The following is a 22563-nucleotide window of genomic DNA, read 5'->3' as shown; positions in this document are numbered from 1 at the left end:
TTAGCACACAGTCATTTTTAAAAAATGTTTCATGTGTGCTTGAAAATGGGCATTTTCTACTTCTTAGGTGCTAAATAGATACATAAATCAAACTTGTTCATTGTTAATTATATTGTCCATATTATCTACATCATGATTAATTTATTTTACTGTCTGATGGATTGGTAAAAGTACATTAATATCTCCCATTATAATGATAAACCTTTTTCTCTTCCAGTAGATTTCGCTTCCGATACTTTAACAATATTTTACTAGACTGTTTATATTTTCCTCAGAAATTTATTATTTTATAATATATTGTGACCCTCTTTATTCTTAATAACATTCTTCACCTTAAATTCTGTATAATTTAATATGACCTGAAGTGGGCTAAACTTCACAGGTTAAGGGTTGGGAGTCCCCAGGGCAACTTTTACTTCTGACCAGTTGGTGACAAATTAGAGTGTTTCAACAACCACTCTAAGGTTTAAATTACAACCACTCGAGAGAAAAATTCATAGAATTCACTAAAAGAAAGTGTATTACTTAAAGTTATAGTTTTAATGTATGAAAAGGATACAAATTAGAAGAGATGTGTAGAGTGAAGTTTCAGAGAGTTCCAAACACAAAGCTTGCATCATTTCTCAGCATCAAAGTGTGATGATACTCAAGAGTATTGCCAACCAGGGAAAGCTCACTGAGCTTCAGTGTTCAGAGATTTTTTTTTTTTTTAAACCAAGACTCTAACTGTATAGACACAATTGATTGAATCACTGTCCACTAATTCAATCTCCAGTTATTTCTCCATTTTGCAAGGGTTAGCCTAATATAAAAATATAAAGTTGACCTTTCCAGTATGGCCAAACCCAACCTGAGTCAACTCCTTAGCATAAACTACCTAGGAGCTAACCACCAGTCACCTCACTGGTATAACTCTCTATCAAGCATGGTCTAACAGTCTGTCCATAACAAAAGACACTTCAATTACTTGGAAAATTCAAAGGGTTTAGAGATTACCTCCCAGGAGTCAAGACAAAGGCCAGCTTTCTCTTTGGGCAAAGTTAGTTCTTCACCACACAAGTACTAATATTGCCACCCTAACTTTCTTTTTATTATGAATGGCCCACAAAGTATAAAATAAGATAGTAAAAATATCAAAATATTTCAGTAACCACAGTAAATGTAAATGCGTGAAGCTCAGTATTAAAATTTGTCTTACTGAAACAAAATAATTCTTGCTATTTACAAGAGCCAAATGTAAATCATATGGACACATCATCAGGATAAGGGCAAATTAAAACCACAATGAAACACCACTATGTGTTCACCAGAAGAGGCAAAATTAAAAAGACTAATAATAATACATAATAATAATTTAAAAGACTAATAATAATACATAATAATAATCTTCATCTAAGCAGTGATTACATGGGAATATACATTCGCCTGTAACATGTGTATAAGTAGAAATTAGCTATACGTTAAAGATATATGCATTTTTGTATATGTTATATCTCAATAAAATAATTTTTAAAACATGAATAATAAAAGACATTTGCTCTCAGGACACCCTCATATTCTAGTTTCACTCATCAAAATCTGCTTTCAGCTGGTTTCAATTCACTGACAAAAGTAGAACTGCCTACTAGACAGGCTATTAGAGAATGTGGGGAAATAGAGAATGAGCCCAGAACAAAGCAAGGATATTGATATTATTACTCAAAGTTAATTTAGCTGAACAGAGAGACATCTCAGTGCTTAGGTTGGGAAAGAGGGATAAGAAATAGGATAAGGAATGAAAGAAGGAAATAAGGCTGAATGCAGGAGTACTGGCTAGGAAGTTAGGAGGGCTATGAAATCAATGTTCTGCTTCAGAATCATGGACCTAGCTAGACAACTAGCACAGTTTTTATTCACGTAAGTCAGTGAAGTAGACCCTGAACACTGACAGATACACCATTGAAACTTTGGATGCATCTCACATAGTAGTATGGCCCAGTTATAGGGAAATAGTTGACTGTGCATATCAGCATGTCCTCCTCCTGAATCTAGCAAATTCCCACGTGTCCAGTTGAAGGCTTCCTTTCTCCAGTCGTATTAGGTTTCTAGGGCTGCCATAGCAAAATACCACAAAATGACTTAACAGAAATGGTTTGTATCACAGTTGTGGAGGTCAGAAATGGAAAGTCAGTGTCAGCAGTGCCGTGCTCTCTCTGAAAGCACTGGGGAAAACTCTGATCCAGACCTCTCTCCTATTTTCTGGTAGTTTCCTGGCTTGGGGCAACATAATTCCAATATTCACGTGGTATTTTTCCTGTTATCATTTGCCAGTGTCCGCATTTTTCCTTTCTATAGGAACACAGACATAATAGACCAGAGTCCACCCTAATGACCTAATCTTAAATTGATAATCATCAAAGACCCTATTTTCAAATAAGGTCACACTAACAGCTATTGGGAGTAAAGAGTTCAGCATCTTTTTGGGGATGCAATTCAACACATAACACTAGTTCTCTGCCTTAATACTCACACTGCAAAGTCCTTGACCTTTTATCTTAATTAAGTGGCCGAGACCAAGACCTCCTTCCTAGAATCTCCTTTGCGCTATCTTTTGTGGACAGATTGAGATTGCATCATTCATGTCTACAAATAAATGACTTGTCCATTCTCCTCTTCAAGTAGCTAGCAGTTGTTTCAACAATGACTCACAAAATTCCTAGCAAATTATCACTTGCTAATATCAAAGATTTTGAGGAATCTGGATCTCCAGGCATGCTGTCATAGTGTAGATACAGGCAAAACCTCTGGTTAATGCACATCACACAATGGAGGTGGGGAGGGAAAAATGGAAATGCTAACATCTCTTGAACTGTTGACCTTCTTTATCCCCAGTTCCATTACGTAAATTCAGGCCTTACCATCTTCTGCCTGGATTATTTTAATAACCTCCTAATGGGTTTCCTATCTCCAATCTTGTCCACCTCTAATCCATTCTTCACATTAGACCCAGAATGATCTTTTTAAGTCACTACTCCCCTCCTTAAAACGCTATCTTAGCTCAAAACTGTTCTCAGGATAATGTTCCAAATTCCTATAATGCTTTTTCAGGCCCTTATTTAAATGAAGTTCAATTCTTTAAATTCACCTTGCACTCTCTGGCTCTTAGGAAATTGCTCATGCTTTTCTTTCTGCCTGGAATTCACTTTCACTACTGTCCCTCACTGCAAGGAGCTAAGTCATTTGAGCCTTTCATCATGACATAAATCTTTCCTGCGTCACCAAAGGACAGATTAGGTGTTATCTTCCGCTACCATTAAATACTGCCACAGCACTCAGTACCAGTACTTAACTCTTATTACACCTTTTATCACTCTATTGTAATTACCTGTGCATCCCTGTTTCCCCAACTATTGTCTAAATTTCTTCCTGGACAGCATCATATGTTATCTTGTTCATGGTTCTCTTCTTAAGGCCCAGCAGTGTACCCTACACATAGTACTCGGTAAAACTGTCTAATTTAACGAATTTTACTAACTTATTTTAATTTTACTAATTTAATAAAATAGTAAAATAATCAGATTATTCAGGAAAAAAAAATATTTTTTGCTGCCAATATTTATTTTTCTGTGAATAAAAGTGCCCCCAAACTCATTTTTAGATTATCAGTTTCACTAATTTTAATACAATGGGGTATTGCTCTAAAGTTATCAGATAAAAAGAAGTAACATTTGATGTAGAATAATCTCATATTTGATTCCATCCAAATAGGGGTAGTTGCTAATCTCCCCAGAGCACTTCATTATAAGCTGGCCAGACTTAAAAGGCTTAGACACCAAAAGTGCATAACTAAAACAGATGTCTCTCTCAGAAAGTAAGCTTTTCCAGCACAATAAATTTTACTGTGCTTTGCTTCAGAACACAGACATGCATGACATGCAAGAAAAATGTGTGAAATACAACAGGTATTTTGAGATACTTACAAAGAAAGAGGCATAGAAGTGAGGCTTTGAACAAAAGCTCTTTTGTTTTGTAAACCAACTTGCATTCACACACATAACTATGCTCCACTTACTAGATAGGAAGGTGTGATTTTTTTTTTTTAAGGAGAGAAAGAAATACAGTATTTTATAGGATCTTTTCTCCCTCCCTTTCACAACTGGAATATGAAACTATGTAGGCCTTCAGAACACTTTATGTCATCTTTAAAAAATGAAAACAAAACAAAAAGCACTTTTTATTTTGTAAAATAAAGAAACATAAATATGATGATTTGGTGTATTTCTGCAAACAAAGTACATAATCTGAAGCCTTAAGAAAAATAAAACATTGCTACAAGCTAATAGCTTCTTACTTGTAGCTATATGCCAGGACGCCTAACAAAAGCATGTCCAGTCAAGAGGCTGACGTTCTTTCAAAGTGAGGCCATTAATCTGGTGACAGCACTCCATTAAACTAACTCTGCAAATCATTTTGTTGGAGGAGTGAACTATTGGAGAGAGAGTGAGACCGTTGTTGACTGTCATTATTGACTAATTACAGCATGATTACTTAGGGACAAGCCAATTGTTTGCATCATGTAGAAAGATAACAAAGATAAAGACACTCCACTTTGGAGGAACTCAGTTGTCTAAGGGGATACATTTCTCTTCTGTCTCTTTCAGTAAATAAGGAGAAAAAATCCTGTTCTACCATGTGAATGGAGGGAAGATTTCATTTAAGGTAACATAATTAATATAGCACATTTTTAGTCTATAAATAAGCTGTATGTACATTTTGGTAGCACTCTGAGTAATTTATTATCTACTATTTTCACTTTATACCCTACCATAGTAAAATATTGTTCTATCAGAAAATAGAGTTTTTTACATTTTTGTTTCCAGCTGAGAGATAGGACAGTAACAGTCAGAAAAATATTGATCTAATGAAATAAATCAAATATCTTTTATGGTTGCATTTTCCATCATTTTAAATTAGGTTTGTCATTAGAAAATTTCATGAGATTTGTTTGGAATTGTTCTCCCAAAAGTATACTCAATTCTTGATGATTTAAGAGAGCAAACCGTAGGAAATAGCAAAGATAACTAAATCTACAAATACCTTCCTTGTCTAAACTTCTAATAAATTTAACAAAACAACTTCATGTCAAGTTGATATGCTAATGAGCAGCAAAATGACCAGAGAGTGAGTAGTAAAACAGAAGAGAAACAGAAACAAGGACTGTGGAAAATTTATTAGCAGCATTATTGACTCAATATTCCTTTATGAGGCAGCAGAGAAGTGGAGGAGGATTATTTCATTAAATAAAATGCAGGTCAAAGTTTGTTATTTTTGGATGGAGTCCAACCAAACATGGATACAAAGGTCTTATATATTATGAGATAGATTCTCTAATATGTTATGAGATAGAATAAATGAGCAGATCTTATGGTGAAGTAGAGTAAAAATTTAGTTTCTGTAACTGTGAAACAAGGAGGTAATTGGTTAAGCATTTTTAGCCTTTTATAAAATATGCCCTAAGCGCTTTATAGGTAATATATTAAGCTGTAGGTATAGTGATCATTAAGACAGCTACGGTTATTTCTTTCAAGAATTTATTTAAACAGACATTAAGTAAATTATTATGATTAATCAATTATTAGTTAACATTATGAGAAATCTATCAGGAAATAAAGGGTGCTATGAAATCATAAAACAAGGATCTGACTGAGTCTGAGAGGGAAATATCCTCTGGAGAAGTGCAATGTGAAGATCACCAGGTGGTAATTCAATTTACCAAACTTTTATTGAGCCTTTGCTGTATGTGAGAAACTACCACACTCTGCACATATTTTTGCATGTGTATAGAACTACACTTTTTGATAAGATGTGGTTATACAATGAAGGAGTGGTAAGTCATTCACAAATAACTATAAGAGGAAGCAGAAAGCATTGCCACCAAAACATGTCTTGATAAGTTTTGGGACTATCAGAGAAGAAAAAATTACTACTGCTTCGTTTTCTTGGTACGCTGAGTTACATTAAATTGAAAGAAGACATAGATCAGATTATCTGAGTAACAATGGCAAAAAACATACTCTATGGCTTCCCAAGACCAGGCAGGGGTGACAAAGGCTGAATGAACAGCTTGTATGCTGTAAGTGATAATACCAGAGAGAGAGAGAGTCCTCACGACACATCTTTCAGGATCAGATCCTAAAATAAAATGAAAACAATAGTCTCAAGGATTCTTTGGAGCTGGATGTTTTTTAATTGGGCCATACATAGTTACTGGGTTGTTAATTTGGGGACGTGAAACTCAAGTTCTACTGGTTCCAAAAGCTTCCATTTTATTTATTATTTTTTGTTGGTAGGGTGAGTTAGTACCACCCTTAGGTCAATTTTTTATTTAGGAAAAATGGTAGAAACCTGACAGGCTCTTTATTAGCCTTTATATCAACAGAAATCCTGAGGTCCATAAATCTGAAAATATTACATGTAAGAGAAAGTACTTCAATGATGGCTGAACTGGTAATGGATATTCATGTAAAACAGTATTTGTAATTTGTCAAATGAATTCAATGAACACATTAGTTTGATCCTTTTTTTAAAGAAAAATTTGAGAGACTTCCTAGGTGAAGATCACCACCTAAATCATGATAACAACCACCATTTACTAAGTGCTAACTATGTGGCACACCATGATTAAAACATGTAATAGGCTGGGCGTGCTGGCTCATGCCTGCAATCTCAGCATTTTGGGAGGCCAAAGTGGGCAGATCACCTGAGGCCAGGAGTTCGAGATCAGCTTGGCCAACATGGTGAAACCCTGTCTCTAGGAAAAATACAAAACTTAGCTGGGTGTGGTGGTGGGCACCTGTAATCCCAGCTACTTGGGAGGCTGAGGCAGGAGAATCACTTGAACCTAGGAAGCGGAGGTTGCAGTGAGCCAACATTGTGCCACTGCACTTCAACCTGAGCCACAAGAGAGAAACTCCATCTCAAAAAACAAAACAAAACAAAACAAAAGCATGTAATAAACATGATCTCCTTAAACTCCATCAATCCATAAGGAATGCAATAGTCAACTTATACATGAGGAGCCTCCTTTATTTATTGTCATTCAAAAAACATATTTTATACCAGTCATATTTTCCATACTGTTAGTATGCAGCCTAGAAAGGTTATTGAAAAGTGCTGGGAGCTATATTCAATGAGTAGTAGACTAGGAGTTGAACCCATAATTGCATCTACTATGTTATTTTCTTCAGCAGTTAATGGTGGTCAATCTTCAAAGCTTAATTGAATTTTTATTTGTAAGTACTGAATTACAACGTTCAGAGATCAAGGGAGAAAAGAGATCTGTTGAGGAGGAATATGCTTGTGGCTTTCCCAATTACATTTTTTATACCTGCAGAAGCCTCACCTGCTACAGTGGGCCCCTTCTATCCATCACCTGCTATGCGGAACAGATTCCATTAACACTATGATCTGCATATGTTGTTTTCTTAAATTTCCACAGGATTTTTAAAGTGGCTAAATATTAAAAGTAAAATTAAGAAATATTTTTTAAGTTTTTTTTTAACCCATCCATCTGATTCAGTGGACATTTTTAAAATATATGTTTTTATGTTGTATCGCCTCCTTTCTGCTTTGCTGGGAAGTAATTCTTTGCCTTCTTTATTTCCATAGCTCTCATAAAGATGGACTTATCACTTAAATAAGTCAATTAAATCCATAAGAGCTATTAGTCTACTGGTTCAATGATGATGTGCCAAGATTAAATAAATGAACTATGGCTCAAGATACTGGAAATGAATGAAGCAGAATTTTGGCATATTCCATATTTACACACTTGATGAAGGAATAAAAAAGATATTCCATGGCTAATGCTGTGCATTGTAGTAGTGACTAATCTTAGATTTAGTCACTTTTAGGATTAGTAGCTCCAGATTCCCATCTTTTCCATTCTCTATTTTTGCACAGTTTTCAAACAAATCAATTCCTTATTCACAAAAAGTGTATTTAATATCATTAAAATTAAAAGTCTTAAACCTGTATATCATGATGCTGTTGGTTTTCCATTTTAAATATGCATTCATATTTTTATTAGAAAATTACTTAGAATGCTGAACAAATGCCTCTGTGAATATTTGGCCAATTATGCCAAATAGTCAAGACAAATGTGACCCCTCTGAAAGATCTAGTTTTGTAGACAATGGAGAGAAAACTATTGATCAGAAAACAGATCATTATCTGAGTCTTACAGATTTACTTTTAACAATAAGATTGATTTTTAAAATTGAATGAAAAATATACTCTGTGACCTAAAAATGAAAATTTTCAAAGATACTTTTACAAAATTTTGAGTATGTTCATCTGAAAATATGTTCTTGTGATAATTTTTAGCCTAGCCATTTAGCTAAGATTAAAACAAAGAATACAATTTATTTTTATGTTTATTCAAGCTTTGCCTTTTCAATTGGTTTCATATTGTTTACATGTTTTAGCTATTTTTCATAGTAGGTCAATTCATTTCAAATAAAGAAAATGTTCTCCTTTCTCCATTTTTTCTCATTTCCAGCTTGGAAAACTTATTACAGCTGATATGAGACAGAAATTGATACAGTTGGTGCTGTTAACAACACTCATCAATTGTCAGCTATGTATGCAGTATCAAATTGCATTAGACAACGTAGAAGGATATAAGAAGAGGGATATTTTTCTTCTGCCTTCATTGAATGTACAATCTAATGAGATTTATATAATACACACCCATGGAAACATATGATACACCAGAGAAACACTTTACACATATTTAACAAGCTCAAGCACCCAATTAATTATAGATAAATGTCTTCATTTTTTTGTTCAAAAAACATTCATTAGGATTCTATGGCTAATAATGTTAGGAACAATAAATTTCAAAAGAGTCACGAAAGACCCAAGCATCTATAACAATAACATGGTAGTTAATTTTACAGAATGTCTATGCTGTAAAATTAGCAATATTAGAAATAATAATGTTAATTATTTTCTTCCCTCATTTTTTTTATGTCTCTATTGTTAAGCATAATTACGGGCATACCCATTTTTGGACTGCATTTTAGCCCGGGCAACAAAGCAACGCCCCTGTTCTCTCTCCCTCTTCCTCTTCCTCTTTCTTCCTTTCTTTTATTCTTTTTTTCTTTTTCTTTTTCTTTTTTTTTGTTTTCTTTCTTTCTCTCTTTCTTCCTCTAAAAAAAAAAAAATTTAATAATCCCAGCACTTTGGAGGGGCTAAGGTGGGTGGATCACCTGAGGTTGGGAGTCTAAGACCAGCCTGGCCAACATGGTGAAACTTGTCTCTACTAAAAAATACAAAAATTAGCAGGGTGTAATGTCACACATCTGTAATCCCAACTACTTGGGAGGCTGAGGCAGGAGAATCACTCGAACCCCGAAGGCAGAGGTTGCAGTGATCTGAGATCGCACCACTGCATTCCAGCCTGGGCAATAAAAAAAAAAATAAAAAATAAAAAAAATAAAAAATAAAAAAAAGAATGTCTAATGCATGCCAAGCTCTGGAGCTTTACGTGCAGTCTCACTTATTCCTCATGACAACCCTGCATGCAGAGTTTAGCCCTATTTTCCACATGAGGTAACTCAGGTTTAGAGAAATTAAGTGTTTAGTCAGGTTATATAGCTAATAATGGCCAAGTAGGGATTGAGAAGAAATTATTCCAAGTCCAAAGTCCAAGCTTTTCCCATGTTCCCATACAAGCTCTGGAGTTGCTTCACCTGGCTAATCTATTCTGAACAACTCTTTTTTTTTTCTGTTATACTGCCTATATTTACCCTCTAACCTCAGCACACTATTATCCCTTTCTTTTGTACCTTTCTCCCCATTGTAAGCTGCTATCAACCAGGCACCACAGGTATCACTAGTGCCACCACCAGTATCAGTAGCAGAGCACAACTTCCTGAGCGCTGCAAACTCCATTTCCCTGGAGGCGCTTCTTCAGGAGCGCTGGTCCCGTTGGCTTTTGCAGAAACATTCACACATTTGGAAGATAGAAGTGAAACTGAGACTACCTTGTTCTCCTGTAGGGGGTGCTCAGGCTTCCTGGAGAACTTGTGTTCCATGTATCCACCTGTGCTTCAGTCTGCAGTAGTGAGTGATGGCTGTCCAGGCCTCCAGCTGTGCTCTGAGGCATTTCCCCTTCAACTCCTCACACATTCATTAAACACTAAATCTTCAAATAAAAACCTTTACACCAAAATACTTTACCAAGCTGAGACTGATACACACTCTTCAATCTACAAAGTCCCCCTTTTTCACCTTCATCTATGTAATTGCAAACAATTTTTAGGAGGCAATTCAAGGGGAAAGAAAACTACCATTTATTGAGCAGCTTTTATGTCTGACAATGTGTGCTAAGTTGTTTTCATCACACCTGGTTTTACATCCAGTAAGTCTTTATATCTAAAGTCACTTCTCACTCTTCTGAGCATCATCAGTATTAACTGATTCAATTCAACAAATGTTTAACAAGTTCCTATTATATATCAAGTACTGTGCTGCTTACTGATGAGAAAATAATAAAAAGGCAGGTCTCTACCCTCAAGAACCTTAAAGTCTATGAAAAGAAAGTCAACGGAAAAATATATTGCTATATGATGAAAAATAATGACAGAGATGTATAGGGCCTGATGCACATGTGGGAAGGACAGCAGGCTCAAACAGAATTAGAAAGGTGGAGTGATACCGAAAAATTTCCAAGTTAGTTATATGAAGGCAGCCTATTAATTATGAATATGGGTAAGCCAAGACCAGTAGCTTGAGGGTACGGAACACTCCAGGCTAATGAAGCGCCATGCTCAGAGTGGCTATATGTGACTAGAACACAGAGTAAATGCCTAGTGGAGATGAGGCTGAAGGCAGACAGAGAAACTAAATTTTAAAGGCCTTTCAGATGCTAAGTTGCTTGGATTTTTAACCTGAAGGCAATGGGGAGGCATTAAGGGTTTATTTTTTTTAGCTAAGGAGTGTAGGTATAGGTTTGTATTTTAGAAAGATGAACGAATCTGAGGTGTAGGGCCAGAAGAGCTGGAAGGAGAAGGGTTAAGGGGCTGCATTGCAGTACATTCAAGTGAAAGATGATGAAGGTCTGAACCAGTGATGTAGAGAAGTACTAAAGAAATTGATTTAAATATTTTAACTGGAAATGGGCTGTAGACTGTTTAGATGAATGGGACAGTGGAGCAGTGGAATCTAGGATGATGCCTCTGTGTCTGCCTTGGATGGTGAGACCCTAGAGGAAAGCAGTCCCAGTGGGTTGAAGGAGGAAATGAGGGTGCATTTGGTTATAGTTCATGTGCCTACCAAGCTTTCAAATCGAGATACCCAGATGATATTTCTGCCTGAGTTAATTGAGATCTACTACATATTCTCTTTAACTGTACTTTACCATTTTATATGTACTTGCAATCTAATCAAGTGTTTTTTTTCTTTTTAAATTCCTTAAAGAAGGAGTGTTACCTTACAGTCCTCTGCATTCATCACAGGCCAAGAACAGTCTATTGCTTATAGTGGTTGCTCAGTAAGGATCTAGTTCTTGGCAAATGCATTGGTTAATTGCTATAGAATGGCCCTGCTACATACTGAGTTAAGTTGGATACAGTTTACCTGAGAGGGCTTTACAAAGGTTTTCTGTGTGAAAGTAGAAAGACAGAAGCATGGTGCATTATGAAAATCTTTCTACCCTAAGTTTTTTTAATGTGCACCCTCAATACTCAGTATCTTAGAAACTATTACTCATATATATTTTAAGAACAAAGATGATGTCTTATTTTATCCTCATTTTATCCCAAGCTACTTTCATGGCACATAGTAGGTATTCAACAAATATATGTTGAATAGTGCATGAACTACAATCACTAGGTCACAGTTACTGTACCAAATTACATTCTGAAATCCCATATTTAATAATAGCTATGTGAAAATAATAGATAGAATTCATGTAATTTTTACTGTCCAATAATCTCAAAGTATCTTTGTTTGTTATCTTTATATTTGTAGTTGGAGTCTGTCCCTTTATATCTGAGCAATTCTGCCTCCATCTGCTAGTGATGCCAGATGGAGGAGAGGCAGGGAGACCAAGAGATTAATGAAGCAACTCATCAAGTTGTTTGAAAGGGAAAAATATATAAGAAAATCAAATCTGTTGAAATGCCCTTTAAAGAGCAATGGTTGCATGTTGTATATGTTTAAAGTTTCTAGAGACAAAAAAAAAAAAAAACACTAAAGAAAATTTCTAGGAGATAAAATTGTTAATGACTTGTAAGACATCCATTCTGGAAAAACACAGGGTATCATCTTCTCCCCAGTGTCTGTGTTAACACCCTGGTGGCAAAGGAAATTAACTCTTTCTGACCACAAGGGTGAAATTAACTGCACTGGGGAGTACGGAGTCCATTAGTGGAAATGGTTCCCCATGGCTCTTACGTGGTGACAGTCTCACGCACCATGAAATCAGAGTGCAAGCTAGGCTTTTCAAGGGAAAGCCAGTGCTTAAGAACAAAGATATTGTCTGTAATTTATAGGAGGAAAAGAAAGGCAAAATGAGGTGAACTCTGTTGGATTTTGCAATTCTTTGGAAAGCAGTAGTGAAAATGGAGGGGAAAAAACTCATGCACAACATTTTAGGACAGTGTCAGATTCAGCCAGTGAGAGATTAAAAAAAAGTTCCTCAGACAGTGTTGTAATGCAATAAGCTATATTATACAACTCATCAATACGATGTATATTCTAGTAGAAATAAATTCATTTTAAATGTTGATAACATACATTTGCATGACAAAGAAATAGTATTGATAACATCACAAATGGAAAAATACATAATGAGAAAAATGTTATTTATTTATTTTAACTTTTATTTTATGTTCAGGGGTACATGTGCAGGTTTGTCATATAGGTAAGTTCATGTCATGGAGGTTTGTTATACAGATTATTTCATCACTCAGGTATTAAGCCTAGCACCCATTAGTAATTTTCCCTGATCCTCTCCCTACTCCTACCCTTCACCCTCCAATGGGTTTCAGTGTCTGTGGTTCCCTTCTTTGTGTCTATGAGTTCTCATCTTTTAGCTCCCACTTGTTAATGAGGACATGCAGTACTTGGTTTTCTGTTCCTACATTACTTTGCTAAGGATAATGGCTTCTAATATATTTTAAAAGCAGCTAAAGCAGTGAATACATCAGCATACCACCCAAACAAAATATTCTTAATAAAATAATTGTGGAAACTTACTCATTAGACTTACATAATTCCCCTTTCTAAAGAAAACTTTAGGTGATTGCGACCAAGAAAACGTAAATACTAATTTTTTCATTTCTATTTGCTTAGCTCTCCTTCTCAGCTCCTGGTGAGTCAAGTGCCACGTAGATCTGTAGTTGACCTCAATTTCTCCCTGAGCTTAACATTATTTTTCTTTACATTTAATTTCTCAAGGTCAATTCTTTTATTTGTTTAAAAATAACAATCCTAGTAAGAATTGAGTTCAAATTATTTGTTAAATTTGGCTCACTTGACAGAATATAAGATTTTTGAAATGTAAGTAATTTTATTTAGTAAAAGCCACAAGCAGGTCAGACCTGAAAAGAGATATGGGGAAAAAAGACAGAATTATATTATAGTATTGGGGCTTTCTTGCTGGATATTTTAGGAACACATGTCTTCTTTTTTCAACTTCCAAGAATTACGGTCATTGTGAATAGTCTCTATTCACTCATTTATCCTTCACTTATTCAACAGACATTCTTAATGTCTCATAAATATCAATCACTATACAAATTTCTAAATGTAGATGGCATAGCTCTTAAATTTCCACATAGATGTACACACACACACACACACACACACACACACACACATATACACATACATAAAGTCCTCACAACACTGTCAATAGAGTCTTAGAAACTGTGACTTTAGAGAAAACAGTGTAACAAAATCAATTTTACCATAGGTTAATTGATAGTAAAAAAGAATTAAGTTCTTATGGCATATTTCTGGTCACAAAAACATGACCAAACTTCTAAATAAAGACACAAAAGACTTCTAATATTAAATATTGAAATAATGGCGAGTATACACACATATAAAAAATTAACGATAACAAGTAAGATCATGACTCAATTTTGGTGAATCACTGATGATGGTGGTCATCGTGGTGGTGAGTGAAATCAAGATGTTTGGAAAGTGAAAACTGTAAAGAGCACTTTTTATCACCACACAGTTCAAAAATAATGACAAATATGGCAATCTCACTGAGCACTTTTGTACAGCATTGTTTATGGTTATGCATTTGTATGATTATTGTATACTTACAAATTTTTATTTGACACTAATTTGTACTCATTCAGTCATTATCCAACCCATTAATTCTAGTGGGTAGCTGGAGCCTATCCTGGGAAACCCGTCCTGGACAAGCTGCTATCCCATCGAAGAGCTTACTCAAACTGAGACCATAAAGACAGGCAACTCACTTAATGTGCATAGCAATGGGAGGTGAGAGGACACTGGAATGGAGAAAACCCACAAATAAGTGAGCAGAACATGAAACTCCCCGCAGACAGTGGCCTCAGCTGAAAATCAACATTTTTTTCATCAATTTTATAAGAAAATAATGTTGAATGAAACAGTGTTATTCGACGACCTGTTTGTGTGTGTGTGTGTGGGGGGGGGGAGTGTGTGTGTGTGTAATGAAGTTCTCTTGTGATGGCTAGTCAGAGATAATGCTCCCATAAATATTTTCTATATTAGAGATGAACTTGGTTGTGAATGCTCCCCAAAATATTTTATATGCTTCCCAGAATTTCCCAAATCTCTTGTATTAGGTGAAGCCACATTAAAAGTTCCTACCAAGGACTCTGAACAGACTTCACAAAGATCATTTTGGAGCCAAAGCTTTTAAGGGCCATTGGGTCCCCTCCTTTCTACCATGTTCTTTCTTTGTTATAGCAGCATCATGGGCCATGTGTAATAGACATTGATGCTATAAAACAGTGATGTGTTCTTTACTCACATTGGACATGGAGTATCAGTGAGAAATGAACTAACCTGGGCTAAGTCACTGAGAGCAGAGTATCTGTTACCCTACTATGGCAACGTCAGGCTGTTAAACATGACTGAATTATCCTGAAATGATAGAGGAAGTGTTGATATGAAGAGTATGGGTTATAATATATCAATTTATACCTTTCTTGACTTCTGGAAACTATGTGTATCAACTGAGAACTACTGCATATTATACATATATAACCATTTAGTTTTTGCCTTGTTGGTAAAGATCTCTATTCATGAGAAGATAAAAGAAGGTTCTACAGCTCTGACAATCCAGTTTCTCGTGAATTATTTTCTTCCTCTTCAAGATACTTTTAGATTTTCAGGCTATAAAGGCAGGTTTATAGTGAAGATAATGAGACTTAACTTACAACACCCCTCAGATTATGGTCCCCTTCCAAGGTCCTATACTTAATTATACAATTTCATATTATTTTCCTCAAAGAGAATCCTTCCAAGTTGAATAAACTTCAGGCCCCATACAAGCCTGGATCTAGCTCTAACTTATCTTTTACATTACTACATTTACCTGGCACTCGGCTTTTTTTGTGTGTTTTATCAGTTAGTTAGCTCTCAAAAAGTAAACAATAAAAAAAAACCTTCTCCCTTTGTGGCCTGGGCAATGACCATGGATATTTCCCCCTTTAGGTTACTGGGCCCCAAAGATGTTTTCTTTGTCTAGGTGTTTAAGCGACTGATGTTGTGAGCTTCAGTCATTTTCAATAGCTCTCATTTACATATGCAGACTAGTAGCTATATTCACATACACATGGAAACACATGTACATACCCACAGACTTATGAATACACATGGAAAATACATTTTATGATGCGTTTATTTCATGTAATAAGATTACTTTGCAATAGAGACCTTTACCACGTATCAATGTCAGGTGAACAAGGCCATTGTCTAAAGATTTCTACTGCACAGGTCAGTCATTTTCACAAGCTCATCTCAGAGGCCACATAGTGTACTCTCAGGCAAATTATCTAAACCATATTAACCTATGCTGATGAGTTTTTGGAGCTGGCCTCTGAAATGGACAAACAAAAACAAAAATGAAAAAACAACATCTGTATGATTACCAGGTGATGTTCTTCACAAACTTACTTTATTGTGTAAATCATGAGTGCAGCTGGGATTTTTATATAGATCCTGACTACACTCTGCATTCTGGCTAGAAGGATGGCAGCTGGAGGCGAAAGGGGTGCCCAGGAAAAGTGTGGTTAACAATCACACAGGCAGGTAGTGTGTTAGAAACTCTCTCTAAAGGGATGATAAAGTACTTCATTCTTTATTTAAATCTCATAATCACTCTTCTTCTTTATCTGAAAAACCACATTTTTAGAAGTAAAATTCTAAAAAAATGTCAGCTTTCAAGTTTGTATTTTTTTTCTCTAAATGTAGGAAAGAAGGGAAAATATAAGGTTTTTGAAATTACTATAAATGGGGCTTTTAACCTAAAAGTTGATTCCTCAGCAGAACAGTTTAAATACTTAATGCTAATAATGAAGCAGATGAGAGTTTTCTTGAAATTTTAGTGACACTGAATGCTCATATCTCAATTTTATCACTCTGTAAGATATATGTATCAATCTTTGACATGTACATAGGACAGAAAATTTTAGTAAAAACAATTAAAATATTTAAAAGGCATTATTTTTTCAGGATGTCATTCCAAGGGCTAAATAATATACACAGGAAATTAAAAGATATCCCTCTTTCTTGTTTTATTAAGCACTGGGGATAAATGAAATAAAATACAGGGAATCCACAGTCAAATGGTGGAACAGCATATAATCAATGTGTTGTATTGCCATGTAATAAGTGATATAATAATACAAAAATACAATAAAGGCATGTACAGAAGCACTGGATAAAAGACTTTCAGAGCATGCCCCTTGACTCCAGAAGATCAATCAGGAGTTCTCTAAGCAGACAAAATCATAAGCACACTTGAGGTAGAGGAATTAGAGAACTGAATAATCTTACAGCTGGAACATTGGGATTGAGATTTCTGATGGCAGGAGAAGCTGGAAAGGTAGAGACTGTCAGGGCCATTAAGATTTTTTTTTTTTCCTGCCATGTGGAAGGGGTTTTTTAACTAACCTATTGCAGTGGGGATATGACCAAAGAGTTGGTTTCCATTTTAGGATATAAAGAATAGATTTGAAGAAAGAAATAGCAAGAACTAAACATTGTCATTGGAGATTCAGAGGAGAGTTTTAAGAACAATGAAATAAGAGGATTCAAAAGATTTGGTTATATAAGACATACAGTGGAGGGTTATGCTAAGGATGACCTGCAGGATAGGTTCTGAAAGGAAGATTTATTATTTTAGTTTGTAGCATGTTGATTTTGAGTGCCGTGTGGGTTTTTTAAGTGAATATGTTTGGTGGATGATTAGAAATATGTCTGGAACTCAGGAGAGATGCTGTTAGGGTCTGTTAGAATATGGGCAATGTCGAAAACATGGCCTTGCATGTTGTGAACCAGAAAACATACAAATTGCGAAGGAAGCTGTATGTGTGACAATGATGTAGTAGTCTGTTGAAGATGCTATAAATACCATAGAGCAGGTGGTATATGAATAACAGAAATTTATTTCTCATGTCTCTGGAGGCTTGGAAGTCCAATATTAAGGCACTGGCAGATTCGCTGTCTGGTGAGTGCCTGCTTCCCGGTTCATACATGGCTGTCTTCTTGCTGTATCCTCACATGGCAGAAGGTATGAGGGAACTCTCAGGGGCCTCTCTTATGAGCATTAATCCCATTCATTAGGGCTCTGCCCTTATGACCCAATCATCTCCTAAAGTCCCCATCTTTAAATATGATCACTTGAGTGATTAGGTTTCAACATATAAATTTTAGCAAGACACAAACATTCAGTTTACCAAACATGATAGCACCAACATTTAAGGAAAAAGTAACAGGAGGAAAAAAAATTGGAAGGGTAAGAAACGACATAAAGAGCAGCATGTGGTGTCATGGAAATTGAGATGGAAAAAGATGTGTCAGAGAGGGCAAAATTATAGTAGCCAGTGCCTCTGAAAATTTCAGCAAAATATAGGCTAAAAGATGTTGATTTGACTTAGCAGGAAGGAGGTTATTAGTGATTTGTTGAAGATGTTTTCATTACAGTGTCATAAGACAACATGAAAGTCTGATTTTCTAGAATTGATATGTAAAACACAAGACAGGATGTTTATGTATTTAGATAAGATTTGAATGACCTGAGAAAGTGTATATTTCGCAAAGAAGGAATCAATAAAGGTGAAAAATGGGGCAGATAGGAAATTACAGAAAAGAGGAAATAGTTGTTTAATCATTTTGATATACATGTGTATAATAAAAGTTAAAACATATATAAACAGATTCTTTGTTCTTTTTGAATGTAAGCTCTAAAAAATCTTTTAATTTGTTACACACTAACTCATAGCCAAGGAAGACGTCTGTGAATGATTATTAAGGACAATTGCAATGTGTAGGACACTGCCAGAGAAGGCTGTGAATCGAAAGATGGTAACACGCATTTTCTGACTGGAAAGACTTTATAACCTGAGTGAGGCAATTAAGCAAATAGGCAAATGACCAGAATAAAAAGTAGGGTAAGACGAGTGCCACAGGGCTGTTCACTCAAAGTGAACTTCAATTTAATGTGCCTTCTTACTAGCAGCCTCTGATGCATTCCCTTCCAGTTTTCCCCAAAGCAGAAAAGTCCCAGCCTGGAAAATAACGAATAATAACAGCAAACACTTATCTAACACTTACTATGGTCCGGGCACTGTTCTGAATATCACATTCCCTTATGTTTAAAACTTTCATGATGGATAAATATTATACCCATTTGAAAGACGATTAAGACAAAAAGCCTGCTGTGTGAGCTTTAAAAGATATCTTACATTTGAAAAGTGAGACTTATTACTGAGATAAACTAAAAATATTAGAAATCTGATTCTTGTGTACAACTGAAACCATTGCTAGTAAGAACAACAAAGATACTCACTGGAAGGTGGTAACTCATGAATCTAAATGAAGAAATCTGGGGACCAAGCTCAGAAAATGGGTAGATACCAAAGCAGGTCAGGTAGCAGCAGCTCAGTAGACAATGCCACATACATGGCCATCTTTGATATTGCTATCACTGGAAATTCGCTGCTGCCACTCTTGGACTTAACACCCATCTTTGGTCGTGGTATCACTCCTTTAGAATTAGAAGTGCTAGCATGAGCATTGAACGACTGGCTCTATATCCGAGAAGTTGAAGTGAAAACTTTTTGATCCCTCTATAATTTGTGTTAGGACATGGTTAATAATTCAAAATAAGCCAAAGGATATATCAAAAAAAAAAAAAGAATATTCAGATGACTTATAGGCAAAAATAAACAAAAGAGTCTGACAAATGTTCATCTACATTTCTCTTCTGATACCAATACCTCTCATTCTCAATTCTAATATAAGTATTCGTTATACAACCAATAAAGCATACATCCACTTCCCTAAGGGAAATAACTCAAAGTCTCATTAGTTACTACATTCACCTTGGAGTCCAGGATCACTGTGCAATGTCCATTACACTCCAGTTCTATTATGATACTACATTAATATTATATGGAATAGAGGAAATAGAAAGGAAGAACAAATATAAAGTATACAGAAACATTTCTGATAAAGCACGAAGACAATATGAGTAGAGGTTGTGATCTTTATTTCTGTATATATTTATGAGGCCATAGTTAAAATGTACTGCTTTCCTCCTCCACCATCCATTCAAGGTACTCTTTGCTTTCAGCTAACAATTCACTATAACAGAACACTTTACCTGGAAGGCTTACTCAAATATTCCTTCCTGAGAAATACAAACCCTTGCTTGTGAAGTGTTGTAACAGCCTTCCATTAACTTTAGCTGTAGACATGGAAGCATATACAGAGGACCCAAGGGATGGCTGAAGCTTTATTCATACTCCTCCATAGTTTTATTGTGTATAAACTCTCTTTCCCATTGATAATCAGACACTTACTGGGAAAAGCAAGCCTAGAAATTTCCTGGTTGAAGTATGTGCAGAAACTTAGTGAGTCCAGTGGCATAAAACAAAGTAATGTTACAATACAGGAAGAATCTGGAAGAACTTCTAGTACTACTGCCATAGGAAACTAGTAACTGTTTTTTCTGGAATGTTGAGCCGCAATATCAGTGGCAGTGAATAATTTATCAATTACCTCTGTCTTAGCAATACTTCAAGATCCAGAGTCATGGGCAAGAATAAACTGGCGAATCCAGCGGCATAAAACAAAGCAATGTTACAATATGGGAAGAATCTGGAAGAACTTCTGGTACTACTGCCATAGGAAACTAGTAGCTGCTTTTTCTGGAATGTTGAGCTGCAATATCAGTGACAGTGAATAATTTATCAGTTACCTCTGTCTTAGCAGTAATTCAAGATCCAGAGTCATGGGCAAGAATAAACAATCTATCAGGTACCCTCACTGTAGCTAAGTGTAGGGGGAGAGAATGTCTGACACCTAGCAAGTTTCTTCCTTAAAAATCCACAAAACCTACTAGTACTTTGCCTTATGAAACAGATACACCTCACTTGCCTAAAATAAGGTAGGAAGATAGGTTACTCCCTTTCCACTATTGCATCCTAGTTCAAACCCTGTAGCCGTACCAATAGAAAAATGGGATCTCTTCCCCAGTATGAATGTATGTGCTGCTACTTATGCTAGCTAGAATTCCAGTGAATCACTCTGTATAGACTCATCCATTATATTAATTACAATAAAACAACTGGTCAAAAATGTATATGTTTGAATGTGTAGGGTGGTACTTGTATATGTCATTTGTTTTATGTGTTAGAGTTACCACAGGATTATGGATAAAGACAAAGACAGGAAGAGCTCAGTCAACAATTGTGTAAGTGTCAGTGACCCAGAAAGGTAGGGTGGAGGAGTTGGGTGAGAAGCAGGAATGATAAATCAGTAAATGGAACAACACACATGCATATATACACCCCTAATCCTGGAAAAAGAACTCAAAATGTTAACAGTGGTTATCTATGGGTCATAGGCTATTACTTTTATTTTATAAATTTAAATACATTTTCTACTTTTCAAAAATAATGCTGCTATAACAGAAATGCAATATTTTAAATTATTATAATGACTCAGAAGAAAGTGTAGAATATATCTAATTGGAAGGATTAGCCAAATTTCTGCGGATCAGAGTGTTGGGGTATTAGATTTTGTTAAAAATTATATAGGTGACATTTGTGATATGGAGCATATAAGCAAAAAATAACTGGAGTCAAGGAAGAAGGCAGGTAATCATGGTTTTCAAGAACAATCAATGTTCTAATTTGAATGGGATGGAATGCACTATTACAGGTCAATCATCCCTAATCTGAAAATCTGAAATCAAAGTGTTTCAAAGTCCAAAACTTTTTAAGACCTGACATGATGCAAGCGGGAAATTCCACACCTGACATCACGTGATGGGTCACGGTAAAAACGCAGTCAAAACTTTGTTTCATGCACAAAATTATTGAAAAATTGTACAAAATTACATGCAAGTTATGTGTACAAAATGTATATAAGACATAAATGAAGTTTGTGTTTAGATTTTGGTCCTATCCACAATATACCTCATTATGCATATGCAAATATTTCAAAATTAAAAAAAAAAAAATTGAAATCTGAAACAATTCCAGTCTCAAGCAATTTGGATAAGGGATACTCAATGTGTAGAAGATAAATATCAGAAACAAATTGAGAAATATTTTGTAACACTTCTAAAGAGAGTATTTGAGGTAGAAATAATATATTGTTCTTTAGACTTTCTTTTATTATGTATGTGTCTGTACATATGTGTGATCTGTGTTTGTGTGGGTATGTGAAACTTGAAAAATTATTCTGCTTAAGTCTATAATTTGCACTGAAGGCAAGAGTTACTCTATGAAAGCTCAACAGAATTCTAAGAAATCTTTAAAAATGTGCTGGCTGAAAGGGCAGGAGTAGGAAAACAAATGAACCAACAATACACATATTGTTTTCTGGATTTAGCTAAAAAAAAAACAAACAAAACTTTTTTTTTTTTTTTTTTAGTTATAAGCCATCTGAATAATGAAGTTAAAAGCAGTATAAGAGACCAACACCCAGACCAATAACATTTAAAGCTTTACATGGACTACACTATCAGTAGACCTGGGTCTCCATATTTCTGCCCTCAATATTGGTTTCCTTACTACCTCAGAATGTCAATACTAGATACTTTGGGTTTTTGTGACAGTAGCACCCTATTTTGGTACCAAGTTCTCTACTGATTAAATCACTTATAGATGCTGGCCTAATGTAATTGATGTGTTTGCAAAGCCCTTAATATAACCGAATTTTCTTTTGGATGATGTAAAGCACAAAACAGGTGTTCTCCATTGTGCTCCAAAGAACCTGAACTAGGAGGCCAGGTTCTTTCCATCTAGTGGCTCAGTTGTCTTTAACATGTTTTCC

The sequence above is a fragment of the Sapajus apella genome, unplaced genomic scaffold (genome assembly GCF_009761245.1).
Source record: "Sapajus apella isolate SASKATOON/1434 unplaced genomic scaffold, GSC_monkey_1.0 scaffold36, whole genome shotgun sequence".
NCBI lineage: Eukaryota > Metazoa > Chordata > Mammalia > Primates > Cebidae > Sapajus > Sapajus apella.
The sequence above is the reverse complement of the archived record's forward strand: the minus strand, read 5'-3'. Positions refer to the sequence as shown.